We start from the raw sequence: 16,568 nt of genomic DNA on the forward strand, positions 1-16,568 counted from the left end.
GTTGGGGGTAACGCATTACAAGTAACGTGAGTTACGTAATCAGATTACTTTTTTCAAGTAACTAGTAAAGTAACGCATTACTTTTTAATTTACAAGAGAATATCTGAGTTACTTTTTCAAATAAGTAACTCAAGTTACTTTTTTTTTCCAATTTATTGATTGACAGCTCTCCTATCCCCATGTTGAGAGAAATCAGAAGATGTTACTGTAGTTCTAAAATAAATATGAATATGCATTAATTCATCTCACTCACAAAAAAAAAAAAAAAACAGATTCAGTATTCCTCAAAATGAATAAAAATAATGCAACTCAGAATATGACGCAAACCTGCAATAATTAAATGTTAAACAACACAAATATCCTTTATGTATTTAATCCCATTCTATTAACCAATGTCTTTGCTTCTGACCTTCGATGATCCAGTTCAACCATACTAATAAGCAAAAATGACTCTAGACAAACATTTGTGTGTCTTTTTTATTGCTGAAGTGTGTTGAAAATTCTTCTTCTGCATTCTACTGTACGGACGTAAATTTACTTTCCCTTCAGCCTGAGGCTTATTCATTTCAAATTTGGTGTGAAAAGGCTTTTATATTTGCCAAAAATATGATTTTTTATTTTAAAAACAAACAAGCAAGCCCTGTCCAGATTTAAAAAGTAACGCAAAAGTAACGTAACACATTACTTTCCATAAAAAGTAACTAAGTAACGTAATTAGTTACTTTTTTATGGAGTAACGCAATATTGTAATGCATTACTTTTAAGAGTAAGAATCCCCAACACTGTTTGTTAATGATCCATTTGGGTCATTCCTACAGTTTGGGGATTTTATGTCCCAATGAAACAATACTGCATATTGTACAATGTTAATCAATTTAAATGTCACATGGTTTTTTGTGCATATGTACCCCAGCAACACAAATTTGTAATGATAGTAGCTAAGCATAATTAAAATAAAAAATTTAAGCAATTGACAAATTGTCATGTCACCAATCTCAACTTTACTGTTTTCTCAACTTCACTTTGAAATAAAGGCTATATATATATATTTATAAATGAGCAATTTAAGTATTACATTGACTTATTCTTTTTAAAGGGGTCATATGATGCGATTTCAAGTTTTCCTTTCTCTTTGGAGTGTTACAAGCTGATTGTGCATAGATAAGATCCCTGAAGTTGCAAAGACTAAAGTCTCAAAACCAAAGAGATATTCTTTATCAAAGTTAAGACTCTGCCACGCCCCCCTAAAACGCCTCGTTCTAACATGCCCCCACATATCTACCTCACTATGTGGAAATATCTGCATAATGCTCCCAAATGTTCACGCAAAGAAAGAAGGCGTGGTTTCAGTAACCGCAGTTAGTGTTGAATCAGCATGTCAGGGAGACTCTGTGTGTTTCTAGGAGAAAGCAAAAGCACTTTATTTGGCCTTCCGAAAGTAGATGCATTTAGGAATCTTTAAGATTACTTACAACAGAACAGCAATGCATTTTATGTTTCACCGTTTCGTGAACCTAGGAGAGGAAGTAATTCTGACTTTGCTATGACAATCCGGCGCTTCTGAATCAGCTACTGTTTTGTTACTAGTTTAAGTATTTGTTATGGACTGTTCAAATGCAGAGTTTTGCGCATCGTGTGTGTGTGTGTGTGTGTGTGTGTGCGAGAGAGAGAGAGAGAGCGCGCGCGAGAGAGAGAGAGAGACAGAGACAAAGAGAGAGAGAGAGAGAGAGAGAAACAGGATCACATCACAGTGGAGTCAGCTGTCTTAACCGTGGCTTGTGTACTGCAAACACATCCCAGCTTCATCACTGTGTCTGTCACGAGACTCTGTTCCCCTTTCAGGCTCTGTCTTTACATTTATTTTGAAAGATGAAGCTCACGATTATGGTAAGGGGCATTACATTTCCGACGAGTACTTGCGGTGTTCGGCCAATCACAATGCACAGGGTCAGCTGGCAAATCAGAGCAGACTGCGCTTGTCAAAGGAGGGGGCTTTGTAGAAAATGAAGCGTTTGAGAGAGGCGGGGCATAGAGGACCTACAATAATGTACAGTATTTGAAAAAGAATGTGTTTTTTGAACATTAAAGCATGTCAACATATTCTGTTACACCAAATACACAAAATAATGATCTTTAAAAAAGCATCATATGACCCCTTTAACATAAAATAGTTAATTTTGATGCTTTTTTAATGTTTAAAACCAATAAATTAATTAATGTCTCTCAAACTCCAGTCCAACCATTAGGCTACTTGTCCTTTTGCTTAAAATGTACTCACCCTCGGACTATCCAAGATATAGATGAGTTTCTTTCTTCATCAGAACATATTTAGAGAAATGTAGCATTACTTCACTTGCTCACCAATGAATCCTCTGCAGTGAATGGGTGCCGTCAGAATGAGAGTCTAAACAGCTGATAAAAACATGACTATAATCCACTAGTAATCCACACCTCTCTTTATCAATGAATGTCTTGTGAAGTGAATAGGGACTTTAATCCTTTGCTTCTGGCCAAACTACAAGTCCATAATCCATAATAATGCTTACTTCAGAAGTGAAACAGATCTAAGATATAAAATCTGGTTTGATGAACAAACAAACTTCTCTACATCTTGGATGTCCTGAGGGTGAGTACATTTTCAGCAAAGTTTCATTTTTGGGTGAACTATTCCCTTAAAGGGGTCATATGATGCGATTTCAATTTTTCCTTTCTCTTTGGAGTGTTACAAGCTCTTGGTGCATAAAGAAGATCTGTAAAGTTGCAAAGACTAAAGTCTCAAATCCAAAGAGGTATTCTTTATAAAAGTTCAGAGTCAGCCACACCTACCTAAAACGGCTCGTTCTAACACGCCCCCACATACAGTGGGGCAAATAAGTATTTGATACACTGCCGATTTTTCAAGTTTTCCCACTTACAAAGTATGGAGAGATCTGTAATTTTCATTGTAGGTACACCTCAACTGTGAGAGACAGAATCAAAAAAAGAAATCCAGAAAATCACATTGTATGATTTTAAATAATTAATTTCCATTTTATTGCATGAAATAAGTATTTGATCACCTACCAACCAGCAAGAATTCTGGCTCTCACAGACCTGTTAGTTTGTCTTTTAGAAGCCCTCCTATCCTCCACTCATTACCTGTATTAATTGCACCTGTTTGAACTCGTTACCTGTATAAAAGACACCTGTCCACACACTCAATCAATCAGACTCCAACCTCTCCACTATGGGCAAGACCAAAGAGCTGTCTAAGCACATTAGGGACAAAATTGTAGACCTGCACAAGGCTGGGATGGGCTACAGGACAATAGGCAAACAGCTTGGTGAGAAGGCAACAACTGTTGGCGCAATTATTAGAAAATGGAAGAAATTCAAGATGACTGTCAATCTCCCTCAGACTGGGGCTCCATGCAAGATCTCGCCTTGTGGAGTATCAATGATCCTGAGAAAGGTGATGAAGGTTCTGACCTGAAGAGAGCTGGGACCACAGTCTCAACGGTTACCATTAGTAACACACTACACCGTCATGAATTAAAATCCTGCAGCGCGCGCAAGGTCCCCCTGCTCAAGCCAGCACATGTCCAGGCCCGTCTGAAGTTCGCCAAAGACCATCTGGATGATCCAGCGCAGGCATGGGAGAAGGTCATGTGGTCAGATGAGACCAAAATAGAAGTTTTTGGTATAAACTCCACTCGCCGTGTTTGGAGGAAGAAGGATGAGTACAATCCCAAGAACACCATCCCAACCGTGAAGCATGGGGGTGGAAACATCCTGCTTTGGGGGTGCTTTTCTGCAAAGGGGACTGGATGACTGCACCGTATTGAGGGGAGGATGGATGGGGCCATGCATCGTGAGATTTTGGGCAACAACCTCCTTCCCTCAGTAAGAGCATTGAAGATGGGTCGTGGCTGGGTCTTCCAGCATGACAATGACCCCAAACACACAGCCAGGGAAACTAAGGAGCGGCTCCTTAAGAAGCATTTCAAGGTCCTGGAGTGGCCTAGCCAGTCTCCAGACCTGAACCCAACAGAAAATCTATGGAGGGAGCTGAAACTCCATGTTGCCCAGCGACAGCCCCAAAACCTGAAAGATCTGGAGAACACCTGTATGGAGGAGTGGGCCAAAATCCCTGCTGCAGTGTGTGCAAACCACAGGAAACCTCTGTAATTGTAAAGTTTTTACAATTACATTTTTCTATTGTATCAAATACTAATTTCATGCAATAAAATGGAAATTAATTATTTAAAAATCATACAATGTGAATTTCTGGATTTTTTTAAAAATTTGATTCTGTCTCTCACAGTTGAGGTGTACCTACGATGAAAATTACAGATCTCTCCATTCTTTGTAAGTGGGAAAACTTGAAAAATCGGCAGTGTATCAAATACTTATTTGCCCCACTGTATACTTTTTAAGAATGTCTGTCTATTAAAACGCTTCACGTTTATGGCATTAAGATGATTGATTTATATATTTTCTTTCCAAATGTAGTGCCCTCATTTTCTGAATTATAAATATTTTCTTTCTCACATAGCCTGCAGCTGTTCACCACAGGTATTCTCTTTTACATGTTTCACTCATAGGTAACATGTCATACTTGTTGAACATCAATGATGATTAATGTTCTACCATACAACCAGTGTGAGCTGGTGGCTCATGAAAAATAATATTCTCTTAAATACATGTGTAAACTAAGTACAGGAGTAACATACCTGAATTCAACCAACTGACATTTACTTGATTTGTTATTCTTAAAGGGGTAGTTCACCTAAAATTAAAATGGTCATGATTTACTCATTCTTGTGACTATATTCTCCAGAACACAAAAGATATTTAAGAAACACTGGCATCCAAACAACACTGGACTTCGGATAAAGCTGAGTCTATATAATGACAGAATTTTTACTTTTAAGTTGAGTGCATTTCAACGTTTTGCAGCTTCTTGCTTATATCTATCTTTCTTTTATTTATGTAGATTGCATAATGCAAAAAACTACAATAAATAAATATAGCCTATACGTAGGTATGTAAATGTGTCAATAAAATAAACAAATTATGTAACTTTAAAATGAGAATTAAAAAATTAATATATATATATATACTCTTATCCGAAGTCCAGTGTTGTTTGTATTTATTCATTTATTTTATGTAGTTTACATAATGCAAAAAAATATATTTATTTAAAAATATAATTACTAATGTTACACATGCATGTGATGTGACCTTTGCCGTGAGACATAAGAGGTTGTCATTGATCTTACCGTGCAGTTGCATCACATATGTCATTATTGAATTGTCCTGCATCGATTTACAACTAGCCTACATGATATCTTTAGCAGCATCCCGTGTCAAATGCATTGATGAAATGAGGGATATAATGCATCAGCGTGCCGTACGCGCTTGGAGTGAGGCAGGACCTGGGGGAGGAGACATGTGTATCACGCTTTCGCTCATGCTTCTGTGTTTCGCCTACCAATTCCACATCATCGTGCACATTGTTCCCGCGCACTGACACTACGATCATCCAGTATCCCTCCAGCACACCTTCATCTTCTGTGGATCTGCACGCGTTTAGCTTTGCGCGAGCCGTTATTTAATTCGTCTGACTTCATGGGACGTGCTTTTAACGCGAAACGGTTTAAAGACCTACAAGTCGTCGTCATATTATTTCTTTCTGCGCTTGGAGACAATGTTTTAAAGCAAACACTGGCGTGCGCGCTTCGCTTTAAATGAGCTCGGATTGGTGAGCCACTGGGAACCCAAGCACGGAACTAACTTGAACTACGAAAGTGAGTATTACGCTTTATTTTTATCGACTGTTTTACTTGTTTCGTGATTGTTTTGTTGATATGTCAAGACTATTACAATTCATGACGCGATTTTGACAGATAATCGGTTGTCATTGTAATTCCATATGTTTTTGCACTGTGTGTCGTGTTTTTGTATAATATTCCCATATTGGTCTGCTTCAGATTAAAGTAGTTTAGAAACCTAGTATTTGTCCCTTAACTGTGTAAGTTAATGTCAAGTAGCCTATCCTAAACCTCACTACCAAGGTGTGTTGTAACTGAAAACATGGCCATTTGTACTTTTTTTTTTTATTGTGGCAGGCTATACAAATTTACTTAATTATTATAGACTATCATTCGACCACCCTCACTTCATTTGAACCATTTTAATTTATAAAGATAAATGAAAAGGAAACATTTTAATCAGCAAATAAAGTTTGGAAGCAAATATAGAACACATAGATATAGTATGCTAACAGTGTGTGTGTGGCAGATGTATACACTATGCCATTTTTGTGGGTATAACAAAGTATTTGGAAAGTGATACAACCCTTCTCGGTCTGGTCAGCTTTTCAAATGTAGACGAAAAAATGTGCTTTGATGTTGTAAATCAAATTGAATGCAAGAACCTGCTGATTCAGATGAGACACTGATTAATATGGTCTTAAATCACATTATAAATCAGGCTAGAAAGGTGACTTTCTTATACTGAAATAGTTTTTTTGTCCTGTCAATTTTGTACACATTGTCACCTCAGGAGGTTAGTGATCATGCACTGTAAAAAAAAAAAAAATTAAATCTGTGACATTTACGGTAAAATACAGACAGCTGTGGTTGCCAGAACTTCACCGTAAAAAATATGGTAGCAACATTTTAGGTTTTACAGACTTAACTTAAATTCACAATAAAATACTGTATTTCATTAACTGATGTAATGTTAATAAACCAACATATTTGTTTTGAACCACTGTAATGCACTGATGACCACCAAAAACTGGTGGTGATGAGAAAGTTACATGATGAACCAAAGCTCATCACAAACAGCTTTTCTACGAGCTGAGGAGGGCAATATTTATATATAGAAGTTGCACAGTATCATTCACACAAACACTAAACCCCATCATGGTGACACACATGATACTGAAATAATGTAATAAACATTAATTTAACAACATTAGATGTAAGATTAAACCCTAGTGTACACAACTGATAAGAAAAAACTAAGAAACGTTATTTCAACAAAATAAAAACATCAAATATGAAGTGTCATGCAGGGAATCCTGGGAGTGTCAATTTACGCTTTTTCACTGTAAATTATACAATGACTTTTTCTTTTTCACTTCCAAAAACTGTATTTTTAACAGTATTTTACTGTAGAATCACATTAAATGTAATTACATTTATTCACCGAATATAGTATGGAAACTTACTGTTAACAGGTTTTTACTGTAGCATTTTTACAGCCTTTTACTGTTAAAATCACAAGCATTTTTTACAGTGTGTATTGTAGTAATTTCACCCCTGTAGCTCATTTTTGATTGGCTGAACTGGTAACTGACTATAACTAGTCATTAGTGTATCCATTTATTTCAATGGCACTTCGCTTCCACCACATCTGGCGGAGGATCCCATCTTAGCTCATGGGTGCTCAGTTATACTGCCCGTTTTCTTTTTTTACAGCATGAAAATTACATCATGACAATGATGACTCTACAAGAAAATGTACAGTCCCAAACCCTTCACTAATGACTATCCTGAGCTATGACGTTAACGGCAGCAGACAGGGAAAATTATGTAAATTTCACACTTTTTTTAGAGCCTCCTAAAAGGATCAGGCACTTGTGAAATATCTACTATCTACCATCTAATATAATTACATTTTTGCATTTTTTTTTTGTTTCAAAATTAAAAATAATGCAGAATACAGATATCTTTTAATAACCTTTAATGGAGAAATATGGTGTCATTACAGCATCTTCCAGAAGGGTTTATAATGGAGCCTGTGTTAATGAGCTAAACCTTGACCTTTGGTTTCTCACCCCAGTTTCCCCTACTATTATACATCTAGTTATATACACTGTTTCAGTCATTTGTATATGATTTAAAGTGCTTATTTATTCGCTGTGGTTACAAGATCTCACTTGAACTGGATTTTTATTCATTGCGTTTTTCCTTACCAGTATGCAAAACAGTTGTTTATCCATTTTTCTACATGTAGTTTACAGCTGTCTTTTGAAAAATGGCGAGGCTTTCGCTGTCCGAATGACATGCATGCTTAAATAATTGACATACATGAATGATTAATTCAGACATAAACCTGAGCATGGTTTTCATGGGAGTACAGGAGCTGGCCGTTGTCGCTCGTGCTTCTAGAAGGCTATTGAATAAATCATAGTTCTAGAACTGACAGGGAACGAGCCTCGGGCACTGTGAGCTCATCACGCCCTGTTATTCATATTAATGTTTTTAAAAAGGCAAAGTCTCACCGGACCTACAGGCAAATTTCGTTTTTTTTTTTCTAGCCAGTACAGTGGCATATGTTTGGATGGTTCAGGGAAAATTATTCCAAAGGTGAACAACATCCAGCCTCTGTGAGGTGTATTAGGATGCTTAGATGGCATTCTGGTGCATGGGAATGCTTACATCTACATTTTTCTGAGTTCAAGTGAGCTTCATTGTCATTCCACCATATATGGAGACATATGAAGGAATGAAATGTTATGCATCACAGGACCATGGTGCTATGTATTTAAACATACATAAACATACTAACCTACTGAAAGAATTAATCTGACATTCTGACATGCATATATATATATATATATATATATATATATATATATATATATATATATATATATATACATATGCTTATAGAAATATAAAGTGGATTTAGACTACCAAAGCAAGTACTGTTATTCACTGCTATGAAAAGGCTAGTTTGAGAGCGATTAGAGTCTCGGCTATATTTTTTTTTAAATACTGACAAATACCATATCAAAAAAAAGAAAGCGCATTATTTTAAGGAATAGTTGATCCAAAAATGTAAATTCTGTCATCATTTATTCACCCTTGTGCTATTCCAAACCTGTATGACTTACTTTCTTCTGTGGAACATGAAAGGTTTTTGAAAAATGTCTTGTGTTTTTGTCCATATACTAAAAGTCAATAGGGTTCATTTGGGTTGTTTTGGATCCCATTGACTGTCACATATGGGCAAAAACATTTCTTCTTTTGTGTTCCACTCCATACAGGTTTGGAGCAACATAAAAGTGCACTGTAAAAATCCAACTAGTTCTACTACAGTCTACTACAAGTAGTAGTCTACTACAAGTTCTACTAACCAATGTAAAAAAGTAGCCCGAACAAAGATTTTTTAGTAGGAGAAGTCAGTTTAATTTTTTGTGTGAACTGAACAAAAGTGCTCTGAACATGTCGCTAGCTAAATTTGTTTTGTTTACCTTACTTAGATACTCAAGTATTTGTTCACAACATATCCAAATGTTCTCCCAACCTTTCAAATTGAGTCATCTGAACAAACAATTTTACATTGAACAATATTGCACAAGTTCCCAGCATGCATTGCAGCTTGAAAACATTTTATGTTAATTATTATTAAAATATTATCATTGTTTTAAATTTTACTGGCTTAATTTATGCTGCTGCTGCTGTCACTGTCAGTTAGCTGTCATGTGGAACAGAGTTCATATTTTTACTGATTTAAAATTTGTTGATCCTCACCATGGTTGAGAATCGTGTGCTGAGGTATGCGCATCTCATTGCAACTTGTTTAATACATTTGCCTATAGCATAAACGTTTGCCTTTAGTTTTAAAAGGCAAATACTACACATATTATGTAGAAGGCTTTAAAAATAAACACAAATCTAAAATAAAGAGGATTGTTAAAAAAGATTAACATTGCTAAATGCTAAAAACCCTTCAAACCCTTCATGTGGTTTTTATACCACATATTAACATAAATAACTTTGCACTTTCTCTCTGATCATAAATTAACTCTTGTAAATGATCCCGATCTCTTGACTTTGTACATTTAGTATTTTTTTCCACAAGAACGAAAGTTCTTTTCTACATGTTTTCCTTTTTTAAGCACCGTGATGCACAGCACTATGATTGTATTCAGCACTTAGAGACAATCACATACTGTAACAAGGACTTGCATCATACATGAAACACAGCAGAGATTGGATCCGCAATGCAATGAGGTCCATAAATTCATATTAACGCAGCCAAAGTTGCAGTAGTTTTCTGTCAGAAAGCAGGGTAATGGATTTACTCAGAGAAAGCTGTGATACTTTGCCCCTTTCCCCACATATAACCATGAACATCTTTAACATCAGCAGTGCAGATTGGCTCAAGTACTGTAGCTTTCGTTGCCTCTGCATCCCGGCTCATGTTGATGTTGTTTTTTGCCTGTGTCAAGGTTGACTCGGGGTGATGCGCGCTACCCATTTCCTCTGGTGCGTGTGGAGTCTCTCACTTATGGAGATCACCGCTTACAATCCATTGTGATGTAGCCCAAACCCCCAGACAGCTGTGAACTTAAGTGAAACATGGTTACACTCTTAGAGTGAACTGTGGTTGGGAAGAACAGAGGAACTGTTGGGGGTTTTATGAGGTGGGCGATTCAAAATTCAAGTCGTTATTTTCTCTAATCTAATAGTGTTAGCTCTAGAATTCATGACACAAATTTGTTCATCCTTATTTAGTACTACGTTCAAAATTGCACCCATGCATCTGCCATAAATTGGTATATTGAACTTGTCAAAGAAATAATGAGCAATATATGTTTATATGCCATCATAGTCCCAGTTAATTACCATTTGTATGGAGACAGGCATCATTCTTTAAGGTGATGATTGCACCTCAGGCTAAAAGAGATCCATAGTGCTTCATAAATGTAATGGATTAACTTCCGGCTCTATAGATTAATGAGGAAATGGTAAAGCCTGGTCCAGGTCCTCTTAAGTGCACTTTTGTTCATTTGAGATGAAATGGAGACATAGGATGTAACCCAAGGCTGTAATTAAACTCAAAATGAAACAGGACACACAATTTTCCCAATGGACAGCCGCTTTCCCAAGGGAAACCTAAGACTCAAACTTTTTCAAATGGGTCTTAGAAGAGTGTCAGATCTGTGAGGGAAAAATAGAGTTTAAATGAATAGTTCACCCAAAAATGAAAATATTGTCAACATTTACTCACCTTCATGTCATTCCAAACCTGTATGATTAGAAAATATTGTTGAGGAATGTTGGTAACCAAACAGTTTTGGCTCCTGTTGATATTTGGTATGGACAAAAAATGGAAGTCAATGGAAACGGAAACTGTTTGGTTTTCAACATTCTTAAAAATATCGTCTATTGTGTTCAGCAGAAGAAATAAAGTCATACAGGTTTGGAATGACATGCGGGTGATTAAATGATGACATAATTTTCATTTTTGGTTGAACTATCCCTTTAAAGACTTTGATTTCTCTTTCTCCTTGTTTATTGAAAGATGCATGAGATGGTACCTATGAAACTCTGATGTCCAAATCCTTACCTGCTCTACACGAGCACCATAATGGAGTGGCACAGTGAACCAAAAGCCTTGGAAATGCGGGTCTATTTTTGGCCCATGTCGGATGGCTCTTTCCTTTCCACTCGCCAGTGTGTTGTTTTGCACAGAGAATAGACAGCTGCCAGACACAAGCAAATGATTTTATCACTTGAGATGAAGATGCCCTCCGCTGCTGATAAAATGGCTTTGTAAATACACAAGTGCATAATGAGAGGCCATCTAATTCTGACAGCCGACATGATGGAAATATTCCCTCCTGCTTTTTCACCATTCTTCTAAGTCTTGTCATACTGAGTGTATGTACAATTTGTTATTAATATTTTTGCTGTATGTAAATATTACACATACACTACTATTTGGGGTTGGTAGGATTTTTTATATCTTAAGTCTCTTATAATCATCAAGGTTGTATTTATTTGAGTAAAAATACAGTAAAAACAGTAATATTGGGAAATATTACAGTTTAAAATAACTTGTCTATTTTAATGTTTTAAAATGTAATTTATTACTGTGACGTTAAAGCTGAATTTTCAGCATAATTACTTTAGTCTTCAGTGTCACATGATCTTTCAGAAATCATTCTAATATGATGATTTGATGCTCAATAAAAATTTCTTATTATTATCACTGTTGAAAACAGTTGTGCTGTTTAATATTTTTTTTGTGGAAACCATAATGCATTTTCCAGGATACTTTGCTAAATAGAAAGTTATTTTTTCATTTATTTGAAATAGAAATTGTATATATATGTCTTGACTGTGTCTTTTGATAAATTTAATGTTTTCTTGCTGAATAAAGATATAGATAAAAAACAAAAAAGTATTGACCCCAGACTTTTAAGTGAGTTTAAAAAAAACTACAGTAGAACAAATAAATAAAAAATGAAACATACATTGTATAAAGTAATCAAGTGTAAAAAAAACACTGCATGTTCTTCACTGTGTAAATTATTTAAATTTACAAAAGTGATTTTGTCAAGAGTAGTGAGAGATTTTTCTCTCATTTGTTGTTTGATTAACATGATTGACAGACAGCAGGAATATTAGACTGCTGTCACTTTAAGAGCCGCCTGGATCCAATATACTGTTACACATGTGTTTTCTTTGTCAGCTGTTTGCTTTCACTTAAGACCTAAATTACTGTTTATGAGGATACTTGTAAAGACGGGCATTTTGACACATACAAGTGTGTATATTTAACCGTTCAAGGCCTATAAAGCGTCAGAGATAACTCCTGCCTCTCTGACAGCGCATGCATATAGCGAAATGAGTTCTCTTTTGCTACTAATTGCATTTTAATGGCTTAAAATCACTTGTTTTTAAACTGCAATGCTTAAAAATGCGAGCAAAGGATGCGTTTTTGTGACCATGTAGCACAGCAAAGTCATGTAATCGTGTAGTCGCGGTAGAGACGATAGTCCAAAATCTCTACCGGTTAATCAAATCTACCGTTATATCGCCCACCCCTAGGTTATACTGTTTTATGAAGTGTTTAATTTCATTTCTGTTGCCTTTTCCCTGAACATGTCCCCTTCTGTCATTGGTCAGACAAACAGTTAGCCCCGCCCTCACATTTACACTATTGGTTGAGTTAGTTTAACTGTTACGATGCTCAAGCAGCGACACTTTAAGGAAATCAACCTGTACATTTTTGCATATTAATCTGAGATAAGAGAAGAGACTTTAACATTTAAATTTTTATGATTCATGTTTATCAGAGTTATTTGGTTCAAAGATCAACATCAGAATATACGACATATTGAACAGACTATATGTTTATCCCTCGCCGCGCTGTTTTGATTCTTGTCAAATTAAATAAGGCATCTACTCTGATGCATGTTGTGCTACTCTGTAAATCTGTGCAAACTGCTATGGGCTTTTAAGGACACATCACAAGTAAGTTAAACCATTAGAGTCTCCCTCCTGTGAGGTGCAGGGTTCAGCGGTGTGACATATCAAAGCTTATTAAATCCAATTTAGGCTAATGACCAGACAAGCTTCCAGAGCATCAGACCTTTGCTTATGCCAGCATTAGCAAAGGTTGAAGAGTCGCATCAGTGGATGCATGTAGTACAAATATTTAGTGAAAATATCTGAATACACACAGGACATCCATGATGCAATTAGACCACAGCTAAAAGGTGAACTCAAGGTGAACTCTCCAGGCGTCATTGGCGATGATGATCCGGTCTATCTCTGAAACAGAGGGATTATGTAAAAATTGTTTAAAAGGTAATTATGCAAATCGTGGGAGCGGTGAGTTCGTGTTCTATGTCAGTGCTCTCCAGTTCCCCACTACTGGATGGGTCTGCAATAGAAAAGCCTGTGTTTGCTCTTGAGGTAGTCATAGGCTTTTCTCACCACTGATTATAGATCATAAAGCAAATGAAGTAAGACATTGCACATTTAAACCACGGTGGATAAAGGTTGCGTGAAGTTCAGACACTGTGACGAAGATCAGTCTAAGCCATCTCAATGGATCTCTCCTTGAGTGCCGTCTAATGCATTTCAGCATTGTAGTCCTTTATATGTCTTCTCCATCTGTCACAGTGCTGTCTGGAGTCTAGCATTCAGCTAATAGAAGGCTGACTGAAATAATAGTCATGTTCGGTGCCAAAGTTATATGCCATTTCTCTGATAGTCTTCTTTTAAAGGTGACCTTGTATAAAGAGACATCTAATTAGTGGTGCTTGCTACGCTTTTATGTCCAAGGGGTTGATTTTTATTAAAATCAACAGATTTTGTGTTTTTGTTTTTGTTAAATGGAGACTTTGAACATGATTATAATTTTAGATTTTTTTTTTCCATTTTTCTTAATTCATTTTAAGAATCTATTTTATTGTTTTAATCTTGATACAGACTCAGACATCCCAATTATATACAATGAAAATCCATCATGAATATGAATAGGCTATAAATAATAATGAAACATTTATAATTAATAATTATATATTATTAAAAAGATAATCAAAAGAAAGAATTATTCCTGTGATGGCAAAACTGAATTCCTTCAGCTGCTCAAGAAACATTTTTTTATTATTTTCAAAGTTGAAAACAGTTCTGCTGCTTAATATTTTTGTGAAAACTGTGGTATATTTTTAATGATTCTTTGAGGAATAGAAAGTTCAAAAGAACAGTGTTTATTTGAAACAGAAATAATTTGTAGCTTTATAAATATTTTAACTGTCCCCTTTGATCTATTCTTAAAAGTACTGGAAACTTTTTACCATGCCTATAAATGAAAATGATATCTTAATAATAATTTTCATACAATAAATATTGAAATAGTATATTAAATTCTTTGTTTTGGTTATTTTTAATATACTATTTCAATATTTATTGTATGAAAATTATTTCATAACATATACTAGTTGTGGTGTCATTTCCACTACAACCATTTTTTTGCCCTATTTTTCACCCCATAGTGTGTTAGTGTACAAAATTATATTAGACATGAGATTAGATGAGACCAAATTAAAGTCAATTTCATAATATCTAGAATATTTGTATTATTTCTCTCTGTGCTATTTCCAATTTGTCAAATTATGTAAAACTTGCAAAAAGATTATTCATTGTATTTTGAATATATAAAATTCTAGCTGTGAGTTTTTCCAGTTCCAACACAGAATGTTATTGAACACAATATATAATTTGAGATATGGAGTTGTTCTTGTTTCAGAAAAAAATTAAAAGCACCATGACAGCGAGTTTTGCATTTATACAACTTACATTTCTTAAGAAAATGTAAACATTGTTTTTCACCCCATAGTGTGTTAGTGTACAAAATTATATTAGACATGAGATTAGATATGAGACCAAATTAAAGTCAATTTCATAATATCTAGAATATTTGTATTATTTCTCTCTGTGCTATTTCCAATTTGTCAAATTATGTAAAACTTGCAAAAAGATTATTCATTGTATTTTGAATATATAAAATTCTAGCTGTGAGTTTTTCCAGTTCCAACACAGAATGTTATTGAACACAATATATAATTTGAGATATGGAGTTGTTCTTGTTTCAGAAAAAAATTAAAAGCACCATGACAGCGAGTTTTGCATTTATACAACTTACATTTCTTAAGAAAATGTAAACATTTATTTATGTTTTATGTTGACCTTAAATAGAATTTTAGAGCTTAATAGAGATTTAGGAGATAATTAAACCATGATTAAAAAGAGGCAAAGTGCTTCAATCCCTCACGGCTTGTCGTGGTCGTGCGCTCTGCTCTGTCTCGGTGAGAGGCACAGAGGAGCAAGAGTGCTCTCCTTCTCCAGTTGGTGACATTTTACACTGACCCCTGGTGCTATCCAGTGTTCTGGTTTGTCATGACGCAACAGTTCAGACAGAGTGACAGTGGCACAGTTGTGGCCGAGCTGCAGGGTGTTTGACTGCGAAATGTGTCTGGGTCAGAGACGACAGCGTCCTGGTTGATTCAGCCTCCTGGGATCCTGATTTGGTCAAACCAGGCAAAGATTTTCATTTTCTGCGCTGGTTTGAAGGGAAAATACTGCACTCTCAGTACATGAAAGCATGACGAAAATAGCCTAGATATTAAATCAGTAAATATGCAAGGCATTCCAATTGTGAGGAAATCTGCAGAGCTTTGTTTGGACCTGAGGATAAGCCACAGACATGTAAAGCATCGCTGCTGTGTCTGCAGTGTGGTCATCTCTAGAGTCCGCCCACAGCACTTATCCAATTATATGGCAGACTAATGACCAAAGTATCCATTCTCTCCTCTGCTAGTTCAGCTTTCTGAAGTTGTGACTGTTTAATGGCATCTCTTCCGATTTGGACTCAGTGTTCTGGTTTTCAGGTAAAGCTTGTTCATGCAATGCTGCCAATCACAACAATAAGCCAGAGTCCTAAACAGGTGGGACACCAGGGTTTGTGCGCCATTTGAGGATGTTTTTCAGTTCCAAATTAGTTCCTGAATGTAATTTAAATTCAGACTGATGTAGAAGACTTTAAAATGAACTGAAAAATCATTTAACTTAGTTTTTAAATAGTTTTTCAAAATATACACTACCATTCAAACATTTGGAGTTAGTATGAATGTATTTTGGGAAAAAAAATCATAATTTTATTAAGTAAGGATGCATTAAAATGATCACATGTAACAGACAGTAAAGACATTGTTACAAAAAATGTATCACCGTTTCCAAAAAAAAAAAAAAATATATATATATATATAT

The 16,568-nt window shown here is 35.5% G+C and overlaps 1 protein-coding gene across 1 annotated transcript in view; it reads left to right on the forward strand.

Moving 5' to 3' along the window:
- Positions 1–5,386: 5,386 nt before the first annotated feature.
- The window catches only part of LOC107600519 (G protein-activated inward rectifier potassium channel 4-like), a 24,034-nt gene continuing 12,852 nt past the window's right edge, over positions 5,387–16,568 (forward strand). The window contains exon 1 of the mRNA XM_016292454.1: positions 5,387–5,789. The gene's annotated coding sequence lies outside the window, so the exon portion shown is untranslated. The remainder of the gene's footprint in view (positions 5,790–16,568) is intronic.

This window comes from Sinocyclocheilus grahami, unplaced genomic scaffold (genome assembly GCF_001515645.1).
Source record: "Sinocyclocheilus grahami isolate Dianchi unplaced genomic scaffold, SAMN03320097.WGS_v1.1 scaffold285.1, whole genome shotgun sequence".
NCBI classification, from domain to species: Eukaryota; Metazoa; Chordata; class Actinopteri; order Cypriniformes; family Cyprinidae; genus Sinocyclocheilus; species Sinocyclocheilus grahami.